This window comes from Pseudorca crassidens, chromosome 14 (assembly GCF_039906515.1).
Source record: "Pseudorca crassidens isolate mPseCra1 chromosome 14, mPseCra1.hap1, whole genome shotgun sequence".
NCBI classification, from domain to species: Eukaryota; Metazoa; Chordata; class Mammalia; order Artiodactyla; family Delphinidae; genus Pseudorca; species Pseudorca crassidens.
In genome coordinates this window covers 70,087,720-70,103,908 of record NC_090309.1, presented here as the reverse complement: position 1 = coordinate 70,103,908, position 16,189 = coordinate 70,087,720, and the positions used below count along the sequence as shown (strand labels likewise).

General features: G+C 51.0%; 1 protein-coding gene and 1 long non-coding RNA gene across 2 annotated transcripts in view; one reads left to right on the top strand and one right to left on the bottom strand.

Moving 5' to 3' along the window:
• The window catches only part of PLB1 (phospholipase B1), a 201,933-nt gene that overhangs the window by 13,954 nt on the left and 171,790 nt on the right, over positions 1 to 16,189 (top strand). The gene's annotated exons all lie outside the window — the stretch shown is intronic.
• On the bottom strand, positions 9 to 5,785 carry LOC137205325 (uncharacterized). Its single transcript, XR_010934096.1, has 4 exons — positions 5,424 to 5,785; positions 4,026 to 4,104; positions 1,611 to 1,773; positions 9 to 1,157 (listed from the first exon to the last, which is right to left on the bottom strand). It is a non-coding gene; the product is annotated as an uncharacterized lncRNA (long non-coding RNA).

Below are 16,189 nucleotides of genomic sequence, written 5' to 3'. Positions count from 1 at the left end.
TCCTGATGTTTATTTATTTATAAATTTGTTTATTTAATTATTTATTTTTTGGCCGCGTTTGATTTTCATTGCTGCAAGCGGGCTTTCTCTACTTGCAGCGAGCGGGGGCTACTCTTCGTTGAGGTGCGCGGGCTTCTCATTGCGGTGGCTTCTCTTGTTGCGGAGCACGGGCTCTAGGCGCGCAGGCTTTAGTAGTTGCGGCACGTGGGCTCAGTAGTTGTGGTGCACGGGCTTAGTTGCTCTGCGGCATGTGGGATCTTCCCGGACCAGGGCTCGAACCTGTGTCCCCTGCATTGGCAGGCGGCCTCTTAACCACTGCGCCACCAGGGAAGTCCATTCCTGATGTTTATAAGCCACCCAATCAGTGGTATTTTGTTATAGCAGCCCCAGTGGACTAAGAGAAATGGTGTTGTGCCGTCCCCTCGCTGCCAGGATGACCTGGCCGGGTCTGTGGCCAGCTGCCTTGCACACACCATGCAGACCTGGCAGTCAGCCCCCAGGCAGCAGGTCCCAGGTCAGGCCTAGAAGCTCCCGCAACCCTAGGAGAGGCTGCCGGAGACCTTGTCCTGCGCCTGCTACTTGCCTTGGGGCTAAGCTTGCAGATGGGGCCGTGGGAGGTGGGTGGGGACTGAGGGAAGGCACTGCCTCTGGCTCTGCCCTACCTGCCCCCTTCCCCAGCTCTCCCTGTCTGCACCAGCTGCACCAAGGCCCTGCCACCTGCTTTCATGCCCTTTCTCATCCAGTCAGACCTTCTCTCGTCTCATCAAAACACACAGCCTCAGTTCACTGACATCTAATGAGGAAATGCCTACACCACCACTCAGCACAGGGCCTGCCCACAGCCAAGCAGCCCAGTCCTGCCTCTGGCCTCTTCTCCATGGCTCCTACACCGCCCGGTAAAGGGCGGCCCCTTTAGGCCCGCTGCCATTGGCAACACGCTTCTGCCTCCTCTCTATCTGGGAAACTTTTTCTTATCCTTCAGAGCCCAGCAGAAGTGTCACCTCAGGTAGTGTCACCCAGGCGGGCAGGAGCTTCCACGCCAGCTGCCACTTCTCAGACCATGAAGCGAGAGGACTTGAGGCTGTTGATTTGTTTGACGTCCCTAGACTGAGCTCCCCAAGGATGGGTACACATCTCTTCTTTCTTCCTTTGGATTACTTAAAAAAAAAAATCAAATTACACAAGTAATCTGTGAATATGTGCATACTGTAAAAGAAAAAGTTAGAACAATACACAAAAAGCCCCGACTCCCTCCCCATGGTTAATAGTTGTGTGAGTTTCTTTCTCTCTATAAATTGATTTAGTATCTTTTTCCATAAATGAGATTAACCTATAGGTGTTGTTCTATGGCTCGCTTTTTTCACTTAATCATAGATGATGTGTGTGGTGGGCAGAAAAATGGCCCTTCTCCCAAAGATGCACATGTCCTAATCCCCCAAATCTGTGAACATGTGACCTTCCATGGCAAAAGGGACTTTGCAGGTGTGATTAAGTTAGGGATCTTGAGATGAGAAGGTGATCCTGAATCATCTGGTGGGCCCCATGTAATCATAGGGTCTTTATAAGAGGGAGGCAGGAGGGTCAGAGGAAGATCGATTGGAACATCTTACCCTGTTGGCTTTAAAGATGAAGGAAGGGGCCCCAGCCAAGAAATGAGGTGGCCTTTAGAAACTGGAAAAGACAAGGAAATGGGTTCTTCCCTAGAGCCTCCAGAAGGAATACAGCCGTGCAGACATCTTGATTTTAGTCCAGTGGGATTTCTGACCTACAGAACTATAAGAAAATAAATATGTGTTATCTTAAGCCAGTTCGTTTGGGGGTAATTTTCTACAGCAGCAGTAGGAAACGAATATGGTGGGTATACAGCTGAGATAAACAATAATATTTATGGCAATAATTAGTATTTATTGAGTATATACCATATGCCAGATGCTGTTCTAGTGCTTTGGGTGGTATATTAGCGTGCTAGGACTGCCATAACAAAATACCACAGACATTTATTTTCCCAGCGTTCTGGAGGCTAGACGGCCAAGATCAGGGTGCCCACAGGGTTCATTTCTCCTTCAGCCTCTTTCCTTGGCCACCCTTTTGCTACCTCTTCACATGGTCTTTTCTCTGTGTGCCCATTTCTTTGTCTTTTCCTCTTCTTACAAGGATACCAGTCATATTGGATTAGGGCCAATGGCCTCATTTTAACGTCATCACCCCTTATAGGCCCTAATGGCCTCATTTTAACATCATCACCCGTTATAGTCCCTGTCTCCAAATAAATTCTGAGGTACCAGGAGGTTAGGGCTTCAACACGTGAATTTGGTGGGGGACACAATTCTACTCATAACATGTGGATTATCTCATTCAGTTTCCACAGTAACCCAGTGAATTAGAAGCATTATTATCACAATTTTACAGATAAGAAAACAGGCACAGAGTGGTTAAGTTACTTCCCCAAATTTACACAGCAAATAAGTAGCAAGGCCAGGTCTGGGAATCACCTGTTCATATCCTTTGCCCATTTTTCTATGAGGGAGTTATCTGCTGTTTTAGGTTTGCAGGTGCACGGGTGCTCAGGAAGCATTGAGTAACGAATGAACGAGTGGGAGTAGCTCCCAGGACTCCTAGAAGAACATGGGCCAGGCTGGGCTGAGCCTGAAGGCTGCTTGTACCCACACCTCCCCAGGATGGCAGGAAATGCCTCCAGGGGAAAACCAAGAACCAAGCAGGAGGTGGGTGGCCAGGAGGTGTGGTGGGGGAGGGATGGTGCCACCCTCTGTTCACCAACTGAGCACACTCCTGGGAGGCTTTCTGGACAAGGGGGACGGTCTGGTTTCTCTTAACCCTCAAGGAACTGCGGCAGACAATTTTGTAGCTTGAGGTGTTCCGCAGACAGTGTTGGGATGCTAGAGTCCAATCACTCCACCTGTAGCTCCAGATTCCAGATTTCAGTTACTCAGATGTCCTAAGAGAGCTCCTCTTCGATATGGACAATCCAGGCCAGCTGCAGAGGAGGGATGGCCAGTGATTGGCCAGCTGCTGCTTGGACACAGGTGGCTGACCAACACCCATGGCCGAGGCCGGGCTTGCCTTGACCTGGCAACTCATTCTGGTCACTGTGGCAAAGGAGACAGCTGCCCATGAGGCCCAGGCAGGTCTTTGGCTGGCCGCCCAAATCAATGGGAATGCCCCAGTTACCTCTCGGGGACAGCAGATAAAGATGGCCTCAGGGCACTCGGCCCTCAGAGCATGGAGCTCCAGCAGACCCTTCCCACATCAGACTCTCAGCTGGCTGTGGTCCAGGGGCCACCACACAGCCCACCATCCCTGCTTCTTGACCTCTTCTCTCCACTCCATCCCAGTCTGTAACAGCAGGAGGTAGAGACACTCAGCAACAACTTTATCTTGAGCCAGTATGGTACTCATAGAGGGGAATTCAAGGGCCATAGAAGCCAAGAGAGTTCCCATTTCATCATAGGCTCTTGGTGTGGAAAGGTGTAACTATCACGTAGCCCCACTCTTCCCACTCAGCATTACAGGAGTTGAATTTCCTATATAACATTCCCAGGGCAGAACGATTACCCAGCCTGGAGGGTCCTTCCTTCCATTGGTCCCTCCTTGCACTGTAACCCATCTGCTTATTGCCTCTTCCACCCGTCATCCCCACAGAAGATGGCCATTCCCCGTTCCTCACGGCTCTTCAGAGATTTGAAGGCGGCAAATGGGTCTCTTCCTCTAAGAGAAGAGCTATGGGTTTCAGCAGGAGGAAAGAGATCCAGCCCTGTCAGTCTCCAGGGAAGGTCTACCCTGAGTTTCAGGCCCACTGCAGAATGGCTTTGCTTTACCAACCTTCTCTATGAACCTGCATGTGGGCCCAGAGCAACAGTGTGGGTGGGTCTCTAGGCCCTTTGGACTGCAGACACATAGCCTTGCTGGCTGGGAAGGCTTCAGCCCACTGTCTGAGTCCCGGAGGCGTGTTTCTGGGTCCCTAGGGCCTGGAGATAGGGACACAGCGCCCCACAGAGAGCACTGACCTTGGAACTTGACCTCCCGGCTCCCTGTTGTGGTTTCACCACTTCTGAAGCTTGAGTTTCTGAGCTTTAGTTTCCTCCTCTGTAAAATGGGGAAATATCGTGTTGTTGTGAGGATCAAATGACATCACATATGGGAAAAAGCGTTGTCGACCAAAACATGCTCTGCAAATGAGTAACCAATTCTAGTGGTTAGCAAAGGGGGTGTGGGGCTTGGACTTTCTTCGTTCTGGGCCTTCCTAGGGGGTGAGTGTTGAAGCAGAGTTGGTTTAAAGGGGGCTTTGAACTCCTACTCAAGCCCTGTGGCTGGTCCTTGGCACCCTGGGGGGCTCCCCACTGCGGGGCTCACAGCCCCCCATCCTGCATGATACCTGCAGGGCTTCTGTGCCCATGTCTCCAGGAGTGGGTTCTGGCCCAAGTGCCTCAGCCCCGCTTTGGAGACCTGGAGAGAGCGGGTAAGCCTCACGAGGTCAGGGTTTGGGATGGGGGCCAGGTGGGAGGTACAAGGTAGGGCCCCCTGTCTTTCGGTTGGTTCTCCTCTCTTCTCAGGAGACCCCAGGGCTGCCCGCCCAGAGCTGCACATGCATGGCCTTCAATTTAGACAGAGGCTAATTCTAATTCCCCAGTAGAATGGGTTTATTGAGAGAAGCAATGGAGGATTTGGGAGTTGGGGCCCAGCCTGATGACAGTGGAGGAGTATGGAGTAAGGGGATCTCATCTAATCCAATCCATCATTGGACAGATGGGCCCCTGGAGGGGAGGGCTGTCCCAGCCCACTAGTGGGGGGCTAGATTTGCTGTGTTGGGGACTCCTGTGTCCCAAGCCAGGGCTCTTTCCCGGCAGCTTCCTTGGGTCTCTGCAGATTCTGTGCTTCCAGCCTGCGGCCTGTGACTCCGGCCTGTCTTCTGGCAGGCCTGAGCCCCATGAATGGACAGAGATGGCTGCCACCCTCACCCTCCTGGTGTCACAGGAGCAAGAGGCCAGGAGCCTCCACAAATTGCAGCGTGTTGCCACCTGCCTAACCCCAATCCGGTTTATCCTGAATTGGCAGACACACCAGTGGGACGTACTTCCCAGGCGGGGCCAGGCTGGGCAGCCCCATCCTTCCTCATGCCACAGGCCGCAAATGCGGGCGTGGGGGGGGGGCGCGGGGGGAAGGGGAGACAGGCCTGGATTATCTGGGTGGGGGACAGGCAGCTTGTTTCAGTGGAGGCACATCCCCACCCCAAGACGGTAGCATCCATTCCAGGGGGCAGCAGCGCTGCCGGCATGGGCGTTCGCCCAGCTGGTGCCAGAGACGGGGCAGGTGCCGGGCTTTGACGGTGGCCTCCCCTCTCTGCCTGCCCATCCGCTCTGCTTGGGCTCCCCAGCTGTAATGCAGAAACAAGTCCCATCCCTTACCTGCCTGGGGGTCACTGAGCCGGAGTGAGGTAATGTCGGCGTGGCTCAGCCCTCCCCTGAGAGAGGCAGCCTCTAAACACAAGTCCACCTGAACTGCCTAGAGCTCTGCTGGGCTCCCTCTGGGGCCCCTGCTGCTTCCTGGCCACCTGGAGACCCGGGAGCTGGGCCAGTGTGCAGGCTGCCCAGGCCCGTCCTAGGCGTGGGAGAGGGAGCTCCCAGCACCCAGCTTTCTGGGCACCCCGGCCCTTGGTCTGGATTAACTCCTCACAGCCGATTGTTCAGGGTTCAAGGAGCCGCCCGCTCCCGGCATTCTGGTTCCACCAAGAGTCTGGGCGGCCAGGCGCGGCCGGGGCCTAATGAGCAGGGTGTGCCCCGAGGAGTTGTTAGGAACAGGGTGACAGCTGTGGGCAGGTCCCCACCCTCGGCCCTCGGGCGGGCCGGCTTGCACAACAGTTACCTGTGCTGCGGACACCACGTGGCATCCTTGCCAAGGGTTTATTTTTAAAAAACAAATACTCAGCTTTGGTGGTAGGGGTGGAGAAGGTTTCTAAATATTTAAAAGACATCGTGCCAGCACTTTTGAACCCCTAAGTCTATTGTATTAGGAAAGATGATGCAAGTTTGTAAAATTGCTCCCAATTACAAACAGGGTAGAACGCCAAACACATACCTAGGTTCTTGTCTCCCTCAGCTCGCCCCTTCCCCATGATTTTAAAAGGAAAAGATTTCTGCAATCACTGGGTGATTGTGGGCAGGTGGGCCTCACACCGCGGCCATCCTCCACACCTCGGTCAGGATGGGCTTCCTACTCTCTGCTCTCTGCAGGCAAACGTAACTGCCTGTTATCCCTTCCTGGGTTGAAAAATGCTGGCAGGAGGGTGGATTCCTGGGCCTGGCTGGTTTTCATGATAGGGCTGTCACCTAAGATCTTCAGCAGCTCATGGAGTTCGGGACCAAATCAGTCCTCCAAGTAACGACCAAGTGGACTCAAGATGCCGTGTGTTTCTGTGTGTCTTCTCTGTCTTCCAGAAGCAGGTCTCCTGCCCGGTAGCAGGAGTTAGTCTGATGGACACATGGGGCCTGTCGAGAAGGATGCTGAAGTACGTGTGAGTGTGTAAGTGTGTGTACGTGTGTGTGTGAGCACCGGGAGTCTTGCATCCCGGGTCCCGCTGTCAGCTGGGAGGCTTCCAGCTTAGAAATGGGACTGCGGAATCAGGGGGCTCAGTGGGAGAGCTGTGGGGAAGGCAAGGGCAGGGGGGCCTGAGGAGAACACTGCAATGGTAGCAACGTGTTCCGGAAGCTGGTGGATGCTGCTGGGTCTAGCAACATAGGGAGAACTTGGGGACACCAGACTTCCAGTGGGGTGGGGCAGGCTGTTCCTCTAGAATCTCTTTCCAGTATCGTAAGCACTGGGGCCACAGCGAGGGCATCTGCTGCAATTCAGCCAGTCGGCCATCTCCATCATCGAGCAGCTTCGCCGTGCACCGCGGCAGGCTCTGGGGTTACCCAGAGATTAGCCGTCTCTGGTCGGCACAGCTTCAGGTCTCACTCTACCCCGGATCTCTCTGCTGAGCCCCAGACCCTGTCGAGCTGCCCACCTGACACCACTCATCCAGTCTTCACAGGGCTGCAGGGGGAACACCATTGCCTCTGCTAGAAACACCGGGGGGATAAAAGAGAATGCAAACCTCGTCTCTGCCCACCCCCATCCCCCCAGTCCCTGTACTCCAGACACAACAGCTCCTTCAGGCTCTGGGACAAGGCAAGCTCATTCTTCCATCCACCTCTGCAGCACACTGTAACTGCTATCCGTCCCTCCATTTTTCCAATTTATTTCAGAAAAATTAAGATCTCACCTTCCCTCTTCTGGGGAGCATTCTCAGTCAAGCCCTTAAAATCTGTCTCAGTGGAGGGAGTTTCCATCACCAGCAAGCAAGGGAAGAGGGTCGCTGGAAAGACCTGGAGGTTAATTGTTAGAACATATGACTGCCATGGGGGGGGGGGGTCAGAGTAGAACATCTAGAAGTATCTTCAGTCTTACAAATGAGACAGTTCTACACTGTGATGGAGTGAGGTAAGGGGGCAGGAACTATGTCTAATTTAGCAGGAGATGTTGGGCAAATCCACTCCTCCTTCTGAGCCTCCATGTTCCCATCGACAAAATGGGAATGATGGGTCCCACCTCTCAGGGTGTCAGGAGGACCAAACGATATATACCCCTTATGAACGTTTTTAACACAGACCTGACCCGTAGGAGGTGCTTAATAAGTGCCCGCCAGCTCTTTTTCCCCTTCTCTCAAGGCAGCAGCTACTGCAAAGGCCAGGAGAGTCTAGAGGTGCCCCCAACGCATTGACATCCCCCAGGGCACTTCTGGGACGATGAGGAGGTAGAGGGGCTAATCCGCAGGGACTGTGACAACCGGGCATTAAGACATTACCAGCACTATGGCCATCATGCTGGTCTCTTAATTAGCCCGAGTCAATGAACAGCATGCTTCATGATTCGCTGCTTCTCAACGGTGCCCTTTCTGCTTGCCTTCCTCCCACTTGGCCCGACTGTCGCCACCCCCATCCCGCCGTCCGCATCACCCGTCAGCCACGCAGCAGGCCTAGATGTCAGCCACATGTGGGAGGAGGGGGTTGACGCTCCTCGGCCCCCTGGGCCCCCAGCCTGCCCCTGTCTGGTTCTGGGACCAGCTGAGCCCAAGGGAAGTCCCAGCGGGTGCTGAGGAGCTCTGCGTAGGAAGCCCTGAGTTAGCCTCCCGACGGGGGTGACAGATGACGGACTTGGCCAGGACCACATAGCGTGTTAGGGGTGGAGCTTAGGCTAGTGCGCTGAGGCCTCTGGTGCAGGGACTCAACACGCTCCCCTCACCTACCTCCTTCCTTTGGCCCTGCCGCACACAACTGAGGCAGGACCTTGTCCTTCTTGTCCGTACAAACCTCCAGGGGACTGGCTGCACCAAGTTCTCAGAAAATGGGTTCATGGAAGAGGTCTCCCGAATCTTCCAGCTCCATCCCTCTCTGTCCTCTGGGGAGCCGAAGCGGGCAGAGACCTAGGATGTTTAAAGGGTCCACCGTGTTCCTCAGCCCTACGGCGGTGCCCACTTACTTGTCCACGGCCGCCCGTACCACCTTCCATGCCCACCGATTTCCCTTGCTTCTTTGAGTTCAAGGACTACATAAATATTATGAAATTAACTTGTTTGTGTTTGACTCCTCACGAGTAAGGTTTGTTAGGTTGTACGTGGTAGCATATTTTGTTTGCTTTTTTAAATTGTGGTAAAATACACATTACATAAAATTTACCGTCTTAACCGTTTTAGGTGTACAGTTCCGTAGTGTTAAGTATATTCACATTGTTATGCAACCAATCTCCGAAGTTTTTCATCTTGCAAAACTGAAACTCTAGACCCATTAAACCCAGCTTCGCAGTTCTCCATCTCCCGAGCCTCTGGAAACTGTTTTCTTTGCTTTTTATTGAGGTATATGTACTCTGCATATAGTGAGATGCATAGATCTTAAGTGTAAAACCGGATGAGTTTCGACAGACGCCTGTATGTGTAACCACGTCTCCAAACAAGATACAGCATCTTTCCATCACCTCACAAACTGGCCCTATTCTCCTTTCCTTTTTCTTTTTTTTAAAAAAAGTTTTATTAACTATAATCATAATCACCATGTTGTACATTAGATCCCCAGAACTTTTCTGTCAATCCCCACCTCCTTCTCTGAGGCAACCAATGTTCTAATTCCTATCATTATAGATTAGTTTTGCTTGTTGCAGAACTTCATATAAATGTCATCATACTATATGTACTCTTTTGTGCTGGCTAATTTCTTTTAGCATAATATTGTTGAGATTCATCCATAGAGCATCTATCGATACAGGCACACCTCAGAGACCTTGCAGTTTCAGTTGCAGACCACTGCAATAAAGCGAATATTGCAATAAAGCGAGTCACATAATTTTTTTGGTTTCTCAGTGCATATAAAAGTTATGTTTATACTATACTGTAGTTTATTAGGTGTGCAATGGCATTATGTCTAAAAAAATGTACATACCTTAATTAAAGAATACTTTATTGCTAAAAAATGCTACCTATCATCTGACAACACAGGGTTGCCATAAACCTTTAATTTGTAAAAAACAAAATATCTTCAAAGCACAATAAAGTGAACCACGGTAAAACAAGGCATGCCTGTAGCTTGTTCATTTCTATTGCTGAGTAGTATTCCAGTGTACAAAAATACCACAGTTTGTTCATTTGTCCACGTATGGATGGATGTTTGCTTGTTTCCAGTTCTTGTTGTTACGACTAAAACTGCTGTGAACATTTTTTTTTTTTTGGCGGTACGCAGGCCTCTCACTGTCATGGCCTCTCGCGTTGCGGAGCACAGGCTCCGGACGTGCAGGCTCAGCGGCCATGGCTCACGGGCCCAGCCGCTCCGCGGCCTGTGGGATCTTGCCGGACCGGGGCACGAGCCCGCGTCCCCTGCATCGGCAGACGGACTCTCAACCACTGCGCCACCAGGGAAGCCCTGCTGTGAACATTTTTGGACAAGTGTTTTGGTGACTATAATGTTTTCATTTCTTTCTGGTAAATGCTTGGGAATGGAACTGGTGAATCATAGGGCAGGTGTATGTTTAAATTTATAGGAAACTGTCAGTTTTCCAAAATGGTCAGGCCATTTTACACCCCCGCTAACAATGTCTGAGTCCCAGCCGCTCCCCGTCCTCGCCAGCATTTGGAATTGCTGGTCTTTTGCAGTTGAGCTCTTCCAGTAGGTGTAAACTGTGGCCGCACAGAGGTTTTATTTGCGTCTTCGGATTAACTCAATGATGTTGAGCAATCTTTATATGTTTATTGGCCAATCTTCTTTTGTGACATGTCTGGTCAAGTCTTTTGCTCTCTTTTATTTATTTACCTATCTCTTTATTTGGGGGAGTCCTTTTTATTATTGCTCTGTTGATACTCTCTGTATATGCTGGATACCAGAACTTTGTCAGATATATGTTTTGTGAATATTTCTTTGTAGACTGGCTTGCCAATTTTTGTAACAACGTCTCTTGATTTTTAAAAAATCTTGATGAGGTCCGATTTATAAATCTTTCTTTCAAACAATGTTTTGTGCTTTTTGTGACCTGTTTAAGAAAACTGCCTTCTGCAAGATCATGAAAATTTTCTCCTCTGTTTTCTTTCAGAAGCTTTATAGTTTTAGCTTATCTGTTTAGGTCTATAATCCATCTCAAAATAATTTTTGAGTATGATGTGAGGTAAGGGTTAATGCTCATTTTTTTAATATATGAATATCCAGTTGTTCTAGCACCGTGTAAAATGAGAGACTTTCCTTCCCCATTGAATTACCTTGGTGTCTTTGCTGATTTGCTAATAATCAGTTGACCACGTGTGTGTGGATACATTGGGTTGGCCAAAAGTTCGTTCGGGTTTTTCCATAAGATGTTACAAAAATCCGAATGAGGGCTTCCCTGGTGGCGCAGTGGTTGAGAGTCTACCTGCCGATGCAGGGGACACGGGTTCGTGCCCTGGTCCGGGAAGATCCCACATGCCGCGGAGCGGCTGGGCCCGTGAGCCGTGGCCGCTGGGCCTGCGCGTCCGGAGCCTGTGCTCCACGACGGGAGAGGCCGCAGCGGTGAGAGGCCCGCGTACCGCAAAAAAAAAAAAAAAAAAAAAAAAAACCCGAATGAACTTTTTGGCGAACTCAATACTTCTAGACTCTGTTCCCTCGATTCCATTGTCTATTCTTATGTCAGTACCCACCGTCCTGATTACTAGAGCTTTATAGCAAGTCCTAAACCAGGTAGTGAGAATCCTCCATGGGGTAGCACAGTTTTGAAATACCAACAATCCCCTCCAGTATTTATTCTCTGCCCTTGTCACCACTCGGGCAGTTCTGTGCTGATTGCCGAGGGGAAGTAAGCACGAGCTCAAGCGCAAGATGCAGGGCAGACACAAAAGGGAGATTTCCTGCTTTGGTTTTGAAAGCCCAAGTCCTCAGAGGAATAGAGACATAACATTTGGGGAACACAACGTGATAAAGAGCAGCCCGCCCTCAGCTTCTAGTCAACAACACTTCTAAGACAAGATAACCACCCTAGGATGGGTGGAAGGGATTAGAGCAACCATGCTCCCCTACGTCGGGGTTAGAATCTCAGGGAGGCAGGGGAACCCTTGCAGAACCTCCCCTGTCTCTGACGGTCCAGGGCAGCAGAATGAATCCTGGACCCTCACTGCGGCCCTGGGGAAGAGCTGTGTCCTGAACAGGCTGTGGATCAGCACAGCAGCCATCCCGACAGAGGGATGGACATGTACCCCGGTGCTTGGGTTCCCTGTAAACCTCCCAGAAGATCTGCCCTGACCCTAAGAAAAGGGGGAAAGGATCATGAATTGACTGTGATTAATGTCCTGCTACTCTGGTAGCAAGGGGTTTCAGCTGAGTTATAGGGAAGGAAAGAAAGATCCTAAAACACCTGAGTTTACTGCTTACGATTTATTCTGCTTTATATGGAACTTCTAACAAACTACATTTAAATGACTGAGGCTAATGATAGTAAACAGTGAAGATGGGGGAGAGGAGCCCTCCTTTCCGCTGGGAGAAGGGCTGGTGGGGAGGAATCAGGGGGCTCCCCGGCCAGGCCATTTTCCTGCCTCACTAATGTTTCAGCCCCTGCGTTTTGGATCTCAAAATGCCATCAAACAATTGATCCTCCTAACATGTTCTTCTGCGATCTAGTGCCTCTGTCCCGAAACACCTTAATAAAGTCCTTCCGCTTAATGCATTGCTCTTGTCTTTAGCAATTCAAAGGACATCATGCTGGGTCCCAGCTGACACCTCAAGATCCTCACAGAGCGAGCTTGGAGGTGAGCCCTGTTTCCTACACGGAGGGACTGTCTGGGGAGCTGAGACTCAGAGTGAGGGCACTGTCTTTTCCTGGTTGCAGAGAACGTTGAGGTAGGGCTGCCTCATGCTTCCCAGCCCTGGTGTTATTTTCCATGCCATCTGTGTCCTGACTACACCCATTGTAGGTATGGAGAAACTGATGCTTCAGCTCTGTGTATTAAGTGCAGGACAATCTAGTTTGCGTGTTGTTTTGCTTATCCAAGCATGTAAAATAAACACTTCAAAACACATTGAATTAATACCTCCCTTTGCTGGGATCTCATTTCCACCAAATGTTCAGAAATGGGACACGTGGAAAATGGAAAACAGACCAAAACTATTTGCTCAACTGGCACTGTGGATTAGGGTGGACAGGAGCGTATAAACACACACACCCGCTCCACATACGCACCCTGCAGGTTGAACCCTGGATTAGGGCCCTTTCAAAGCAACCAAGGCTAGGCTGCCAAGTTCAGGGTTGCCCTGGGCCTGGCTGTGCTGGGGTGAGGCCAGGGGTGCTTGGGTCAGAGAAATGCAGTGTCCTGGAGCTCACTGAGAGGCCCTGCACCCACTGCCCAGAAAGGGGTGTGGGCTGTCACCTCCTGCTGAGAAGGCCATCGGCACCCAGGGGTTGGCAGAAGGGAGAAGGGGTAAAAGGACTTCTAGCTCATTGCTGAGTAAAGGCTAGCTCCTGTCCAGGGTCCTGTGGCCCCTTCCCCCAGCAGGACTCCTGGCGCATGTCTAAGTGGCCCTGCTCGAGGGAGTATTGAACTCATTCACCCTCCCAGCAGTTGACGCTCATGGGCCTCTTACTCATCCCGAAGTCATCAGTCATGTTTCCAGGAGTATGAGTAATTCAGGGAGGGAGGGGGAAGGGGAGAGGACTCACACTTGTGCAGGGGTGGGGGTGGGGATGATGTTGAAGAGGGAATGTGGCCCAGAATGAGCCCTCATCTCTCTCGTTCCAGAGCTGGAAATGCTACTCTTTTTGAGAAGTAATGCATCCTTAATCTGCTGCAAAGTGGGGTGTGTGTGTGTGTGTGTGTGTGTGTGTGTGTGTGTGTGTGTGTGTGTGTAGAATGCTGGCAGTTTAAGGAAACTGGAAACCGAAGCAACAAGGACTTCTCCCTTCATCCCTAGGCAGCTGGGGAATTGTGGTAACCCAGAGATGCCAATAGGGTACCTTTTAGACTTGTTGATAAAATATGAACTCGATTTTTTCTAACACATTATCCCATTTGTCTCTCTGAGGGGAACTGAAGCTCAGAGAGGTCATGTGAATTGCCCACCACTGGGAACTATCAGAGCTGGCATTAGAACCCGGGTCCCTAGACTAGTCCAGCACCTACGTCTCTGGACTGTGAGGTCTGGTCTTTGCCAGCCTCTGGACTTGTTTTCTCTGCCAGACCAGCTCTCCACAGCTGGGCTCAGCCCGGACCCGACAGCCATCCCCACCCTTTCCTACGTCACATTCTCCCAGAGGTCCCGGCAGTGGGTGCTCCCGGTGAAGTTCAAGTTCAGATTCTTTTTGCCTCTTCCTGCTCTGGGGCTTGGCTGCCTTCAGGGTAGAATATTTTCTGAGGTAGTAACAGGTGGAAAAGCCAGGAGACCACATGTAGGTTGGAGAGTTGGTGAGCCAATCAGCCCAGACTATAAGAGGTGACCAAGGAAGGGTTCTTCTGGCCCAAACGGTGGTCAGGCATTTGGGCTGTGGATTGGCTGAGGAAGCTGACATCTTAACCCTGTACCTGAGTTTCTTATGTTTCCCGGCACGCTCCTCCCCAGAGAATGGATGGAATACATCCTTAATTCCCTGGAAGCGGAAACCCTGCAGGAAATACACCTGGAAAGGGAACTCCCCCTTGGTGAGCACCTACTATGTTCCCGGACATTGTGCTATGTTTTACACGTATTATCTTTTTGGATCCTCACAAAAACTCCCTGTGAGGCAGGCAGTATGATCCTCATTATACGGGTGAGAAACTGAGGGTTCAGAGCTTATGTAACTTGGGCTACATCATCCAACTAGTAAGCGAAAGAGGCAAAATTTGAATCCGGATCTGACAGCTCAGTGCCTAGTCTATCGAGTCATCCTGCCTTAGAAAGGCTACAACAGCTCAGGAAATATATTCTAAACCACCTCATCTCAGGGCCTAACCTCAGATCAAGATCAAAGAAAAAGCCGTTGTCACAGGATAATGACTTCTTGAGATCAGAGCCTCTTATCAGCGGAATTGTGTCCCCCCAAATTCATATGTTGAATTCCTAACATGATTGAATTTGGAGACAGGGTCTTTAAATAGGTAATTAAGTTAAAATGAGGTCATATGGGTGGGCTCTAATCCAATGTGACCGGTGTCCTTCTAAGAAGAGGAGATCGGGACACAGACACACACAGAGGGCAGACCATGTGAAGACACAGGGAGAAAGCGGCTGTCTGCAAGCCAAGGCGAGAGGGTTCAGAAGAAACTAGCCTGAAGACCCCGTGATCTTGGACTTCCTGCCTCCAGAATTGTGAGAAAATAAATTTCTGTTTAAGCCACCCCACCTGTAATACTTTGTTACGGCAGCTCTAAGGAATTAATCCAGAGCCCCTTTAAAGACCATCTCTGCGCTCCGCACACAGTAGGCACAGAATCCGCGTCTGTGGATGGGCAGAAAGAAGGGAAGTGCCTCTCCAGTAGGCAGAGAGCATTCAAGTTTTGACTTCTGCAACCGGCATCTGTCCTTCTGTTGAAACTTCCTGTTTCTGAGGAACAGAGATTTTTACAGATCCCAGAGGGCATCCAGTAAGCCCAGCAGGGATTACCAAATAATTCTGGTTTTGATGAGCTCAGTGAGTATGAATCAGAAGCAGACAGAGTAGCGTTTCCCTTGAAATAGACCCAAGATTACATTTTAGAGGGAAAGGCAAAAACATGTTTGGGAACTTATCGCCAGCCAGGAAAGATGGACAGTGTTGGGACCCTAGGCCAGGTGGAAAAGGTCTTTCCTTCCTTCTGTGCAGAACAGGAACCACCATGGGCTTGGGCGAGGTCTGATGTTGCTATTGGTCACGCCGGGGCCTGTCCTCGTGGTTCTCACCCAAGTCTCCTATTTGCAAAAGGCAATTCTGGGGTGAGGGTCCCTCCTGGGAGCCCCAGTCATCTTGGTGGGCCGTGGCCTACAGGATGACCTGGCTCCAGCTCCCCCAGGAGGGAGTCCTGGTAGCTTCCCCAGAGATGTAGAGGTTTGGGACAGGGAGAGAGTATGGGGTCCACACAGCTAGGACCCCTCAGCCCCTGACTCAGGGAACCAGGGCTCCAGGTCCTATGATGGGACAAGATGGGGCATGGGTGAGAAGGTCGAGCCAGGGTGGGCCACACATCGTGGTGAAGCCTGGCTGTTTTTTCAAGAGAATCCCATGAAACTGGCCGTGGCTGAGGAAGAGCTGTGAAAAATCATGGAAAGTGAGTTCAAGCAGGAGGTCCTAGGGAGGCCTAGGGATGGTAGAGTTTGGAAGCAGTTAAGAGCTTAGACAACCTGGCTTCTGATCTTGGCTCTGCCATTTATTGGCTGTGTGATGTGGGCAAGCTTCAATGCCTACGGCACCTCAGCCTTTATATCCGTCCACTGGGGAAATCGATCTACCTCCGAGGATCACTGGACGGTGGCATGGGGCGATGTGTGATGAGACCTCCAGTGCAGGCCAGACTCCCGTGAGAGCTCCATACTGGGGCCCGTCTCTCTGTGAGCGAGCTGGTCACCCAGCTGTCAGAGTTACTTGCCCACATTAGACGAAGGGTCTCCTCTCCCAGGAGGGGATCTGAGCACGCTCTCCTGGGTTTATACCTTCGGGGGGCCTCACTGCCTGGAAAGAGCAT